The following is a 6000-nucleotide window of genomic DNA, read 5'->3' as shown; positions in this document are numbered from 1 at the left end:
TGACCAAGGTGGATTTGGAGCGTGTCTGGGAGAAGTTGGAGGACATGGAGAACCGTAGCCGGTGGAATAACGTCCGCATCGTGGGAGTCCCGGAGGGAGTGGAGGGATGGGATATGGTGGACTTCCTGGATGGCTCTTTCTGAATCTGCTCGACATAGCAGACCATAAGCTGGAAATCAAGCGAGCTCATAGGGTTCCCGTTCGGTGATCCGTGGAGGGAGGCAGGCCCCGATCAATTCTGGCCAAATTTATGAGATCATCTGATAAAGATCTTGTGTTACACGAGGCAAGGAGTAAAGGAAGGCTTTCTTGGAAGATCCACAGCATTTTCTTGTTCCCAGACTTTGTGAATTCGACAAGAGTGAATTCGTGATCGATTCAAGGAATGCAAGAAACTTTTACATAAATGTAAGGTAGCTTTTGCACTGATATTCCCAGCTAAATTGAGAATAGATGTTAAGGATGGCCATAAAACATTCACATGCCCACAGCAAGTGATATCCTTCATAAAGTTAATGGAGTAAGTCATTTTGTGATACTCACGTTGCAGCTGAGTGGACCGGCTCACTGAACATTCGCTTGACTGTTTGAGGAAACTGAGTGCTTTTTTTTTTTTGTGCTGTTCCGCCTAGCGGCTGGAGTTTATTTTGTGGAGTGGTACACCTTCAGGACAGTTCTATGGATGAATCTACATGCTCTTTGTACTTATTCCTCCTTTTGTCTGGAATTTGTTTTGTGGAGTACTTCTTGCAAAGACATTGGAGTGATTAAGTCATTTGTTTGCATTCATGTTGCAGCCGAGTGTACCGGCTCACTGAACATTTGCTTGTCTGTTTGAAGAATTTGTGCGTCTTTTTTTGCTGGTTCTGCCTAGCGGCTGGAGTTTGTTTTGTGGAGTGGCACACCTTCAGGACAGTTCTATGGATGAATCTACACGCTCTTTGTGTTTATTCCACCTATTGGCTGGAATTTGTTTTATAGATTTCCTTTTGCCGTGTAATTCTGTCTCACAAAATTTTTATAGAATCACCAGACTTGAGTAATCCGATGGCAAAGTTGTCACGGGGGCTCTTGTAGGAGTACATGGACTGTTTGAATTCGGAGGGATGGATGGCAGTTAATGCGCACATCTGTCTTTTTTCTGTTTATTTGGTTTTGGGGGATGTTCAGGTTCTAATGGTTGCACTAATGTTGGAATGTGGTCTTTATAATTTTGTTTTTGACACAATCTATTTTTTCTTATATGTCAAAATGTCAGATGTTAATATGAGTGGATTGTCTCTCTCCACGTGGAATGTGAATAGGTTGGGGCACACCATAAAAAGAAGGAAGGTTATTTCTCTTCTTAAGATTAAGAAATATGATATAGTGTTTCTTCAAGAAATGCACCTTTCTCCACAGGAAGCTAAAAAATTTGGAAAATTATGGGGTGGGCATTTTTTTTATAGTGCTGGCTTGAGAAAGAGCAGGGGAGTCATTACACTGAAATGAAAGCATCTACAATTCAAATGTCTCAAACAGATTAAAGATAAATTAGGTAGTCATTATTGTTTTAGCTGAAATTCAGGGACAAAGTCTTATTTTGGCTAATATTTATGTACCTAACATTGATGATCAGGGCTTTTTTTATAGATCTTGAAGGGATGTTGCAAGCTGCTGGCATCCCTCATGATATAATATTGGGAGGAGACTTTAATCTTTTGATTAAGCCCCCTAGAGCAACACTGACGCTTCACAGGATGTGAAAAATCTTGGTCTTATAGATATTTGGAGACTTTTGAACCCATCTTGTAGGGACTATACATTTTTTATATATATATCTAAGTCCCTCATTTCATCTGTTGTTGATTGCTCAATTGGAAACATTTTAGACTCAGATCATGCCCTGGTGTGTTTACAGGTGTTGCCACATATGGAGAAAAGGAAATCATATAGTTGGCACTTTTGTAGGTGCTACTGGTTGTTTAGATCAGTGTTACTATCAGAAATAATTAATAATTATTTCTTATTAATTATTAATTAATATTTAAATTAAATAATAGAATCTAACTCATTAAAGCCTCACACGGGGCACCATTAATGTTGTGCGCTACGTTCAGGAATGGGTTTGGTTATTAGCAATAATCAATAATTATCAAAGATAATTATTCATTATTAAAATCAATAGAACATTGATGAGAATCAATGTTAGCTTTTTAATCCTTTAAATCAACAATCATCAAAGATATCCATCAATTATCAAATTCAACAGAATATTAATTATTATCAAAGATAATCATTAATTATTAATTATTAAAATCAATGAAAAATTGATTAGAATTAACACTAGCTTATTGATCCTTCAAATTCAACAATCATCAAAGATAATTATCAATTATCAAAAAATCAATAGAATATTCTATTTTAAGGATTAATATCGTTGAGGCACCACCCTGGAATCAGGGACTAATAATCAGACAGTATAACAGTCTTAATATTAGATTGTTCTCTTAGGAAAATCGACGTCCGGAGAACATCGACCTTCAACAAGAAACAATGAAGGCTTGAACCCAAGCACTGACATGCCCTGCCAGCCTTTGACACAGGTGTATGCAAAACAAGCCAAAACACTTCTCTTTGAAATATAACAAAGTTTATTGATGCAGTAATATCAATTAATAATCAATACAATGTAGTCAATAAACTTCCGACTTACACTACAAACTAAACAGTGACATGATTAGATATGGTAACCAAAATAAGCCTATAACACATGAGAGGAAGGTAGTGTGTGTGTGTGTGTGTGTGTGTGTGTGTGTGTGTGTGTGTGTGTGTGTGTGTTTGTGTGAATGGGTGTGTGTGTACGGAGCGACGCGTGTAAGAAGTGACTCTCGTGGAGAGTACGTCACGCGAGATTTCCGGCCAGAGAATATGGCCGCGAATGTGGGCGGAGAGAAGCCGGTTAATGGCTTCTTCCCGTTTACCGCGTGTCTCCACTTGAACGATAACTTAGGGACAAAGCTGAGTTTTATCACTAAGTTATCTACTAGCCAAAAGTGTGTGCGGGAATGTTTGTGAGGGGTCGCGCGTGTGTGTGTGTGTGGTTAGTACGAGAGAGAGTGAGAATAAAGTGGCGGCACTAAAGCCGGTTTCGCGATCGTGGGAGAGAAAGCAGCTGTTAGTTTATCACTCAGAGATGCGGTGAACGGCTCGTAAACCGTCCCGCGGTCTTTGGTTCTTTAATGGATAAACTCAGTGTGCCGGTCTCACCCGCGATGGCGGAAATACACAACAATCCAACATGGTTGGACTACAACACAGCAAATATCTAATTCGTGATAACAGTACGTTACAGTAATACCTTAAGTAAGCAGCAATGAGCAGACTCGGTGGTCCGTAAACTGTACAAGCAATAACCTTGATACACGAGAATAATACACTATAATATTCTATCTCTGCCCAGACATAAACCTCTTACTTGAATCACATGAGGACGCAGGTAGAATGTGTGTTCATCGGTCGTTTGACTCTGACTTGTTTCCTCGAGGCTCGGTACGGCTGCTGATTCTCGGCGGGCTGGCTGAGAAATCAGCGACGTCAACTTGGTTGAAGAGTGAAGATAAATCTTCTTTCTTCACTTCTGCAGGCAAATGGAAGATACGGATTGCTCGGCGGTCTCCTTCGGATCCGTTAGAGTGTTCAGTGGAACACAGAGTAATCTCACCTCGTCCAGCGAGATGGAGATTGTATGGCCACAGTTTCAAGTTGTACGTTACTTCCTTGTGCCACGAGGCTACACCTGAGAGCAGCAATGAGCTGCGTCTACACACGGCAAGCAAAGTTGCTGGAAGTGATGCCCAGATGGATCTCAGAGTTATTTCTACTCCCGATGACGTCATGGTTGAGGGGCGTACTGTCGCGCGCCTCATCCAATAGGAGTTGAGAGTTCGCTCCTTTGGAATTTCACACACAGGTGCAAAGTGAGCAAGGCTTCATGGGATTTGTAGTCTGTTTTGGACTCCCTTTGTTTGATTTTGGCGTGGTTTTTATCAGTAAGGTTTATGACTGTGTGTGTGTGTGTGTAGGCCTCAGTCAGGCTTACGACTGTGTTAGGCCTGCCTTGGTCTTATATCTGAATACATGAGGCCCAACACTTTAATGTACCCTTTTGCAAAATCCTGAATTCCAACAAATGCTAAAGGCTGAAATCAATGTCTATATGGAGACCAACTGGTCCTCAGTATCCTCTGTGGGCATGGCTTGGGAGGCACTTAAGGCAGTTCCTAGGGGCCGGATCATACAGTATGCTGCATTCACCAAAAAATCCAAAGCACAAGACCTTGTGAAAATGGAAGGGAATATTAAAGGTGCTGAGGCAGAGTTGAAGCACCGAATGTCGTCTAATGGATTGAAATATAAATATTATTTTGTAGCAGAAGGTGGAGTTTTGGCTATTCAGAGCAAGACTTTGAGTCATACTTTGAGTCGGGGGACAAGGCAGGAAAACTTCTGGTTAGATACAGTATATAAAACAGAGAGTCTTTTTCTACCATTTCCTCAGTGAAATCTGCTGGTGGTGAAATATTTACCTCTGCCATTGATATTAACAATGCTTTTAAAGAATAATATCTTGATCTTTATAGCTGCACATCTTTGTCTACTGAAGAGGATATTAGAAATTTTGTGGAACCATTAGAACTTCCTAAACTGCAAACTGAGCAAAAAAATTCTCTTGATTCTGAAACAAACTTGGAGGAGCTTGGCGAGGTAATTAAGGCCTTACCTACAGGCAAGTCTCCAGGGCCTGACAGCTTTGCCGCTGAATTTTTTAGATCTTATGCTACAGAACTGGCTCCACTTTTGCTAGAAGTTTATACAGAATCATTAAAGAATGGAAAGCTTCCGCCAACCATGACACAAGCCCAGATCAGTCTGATTCTTAAAAAGGACAAAGACCCAAGTGAATGTAAGAGTTACCATCCAGTTTCTCTGATCCAAAAAGACGTTAAAATATTGTCAAAAAGTTATGACATCTCTTATACATATAGATCAGGTGGGGTTTATTCGGGGCCGTAACTCTTCTGATAACTGCCGTTTCATTAATGTCACGTGTTCAGTGGTGAACGATCAGACTCCGGTCACTGCCATCTCACTTGATGTCAAAAGGAATTTGATATGGTAGAATGGGATTATCTTTTTAGGATTTTAGAAATGTACGGGTTCGGGAATACTTTTATTGGGTGGATTAATTTACTTTATACACACCCGGTAGTGGCGGTTCAAACAAATGGATTCATTTCAGATTATTTTACTCTGGATATGGGCACCTGGCAGGGTTGCCCTCTTTCCCCCTTATTGTTCTGTCTTGCCCTGGAACCATTAGCAGCCGTGATAAGAAAGGAGGATGAATTTCCAGGGGTGGTGGCGGGAGGTGTGGCGCATATGTTTTTGCTTTAGGCAGATGATATTTTATTATTCATCTCCGACCCTACTAGATTTATGCCTTGCCTCCACAGAATTATTAATTCCTTTTCAAAATTCTCAGGATACAGAGTAAATTGGTCTAAATCCGAAGCTTTGGCTCTGACAGCGTACTGCCTGGTAATGGCTTTTCAGCCGGGTGCCTTCCAGTGGCCCAAACAGGGCATTAAGTATTTGGGTATTTTATTCCCAGCAAATTTGGAATTGTATTCCAAAATTCAACTACCTGCTACAGTCTCTTCCTATAGATGTCCCCCTCTCAATTTGATAGCATAGCGAAGTCCTTCATTTGGAATGGTAAACGTCCCAGATTACACTTCAATAAGTTACATAGGCCAATTGACAGGTGGGCTAGGCCTACCCAAGATTTTGTTTTATTATTATGCATTCGGTCTCAGACATTTGGCTCATTGGTCGCTTCTACCTGAGCCCCTCCCTGGTTTTGTACTGATCGGGAAGTTTTTGCCCTTATTTCGCCATTACAAAGCCTTTCTAACTGGAGAAGTTAAGTTGCACCCTGTTATCTCGCATTTGTACACA

The sequence above is a fragment of the Myxocyprinus asiaticus genome, chromosome 3 (genome assembly GCF_019703515.2).
Source record: "Myxocyprinus asiaticus isolate MX2 ecotype Aquarium Trade chromosome 3, UBuf_Myxa_2, whole genome shotgun sequence".
Classification (NCBI taxonomy): domain Eukaryota; kingdom Metazoa; phylum Chordata; class Actinopteri; order Cypriniformes; family Catostomidae; genus Myxocyprinus; species Myxocyprinus asiaticus.
The sequence above is the reverse complement of the archived record's forward strand: the minus strand, read 5'-3'. Positions refer to the sequence as shown.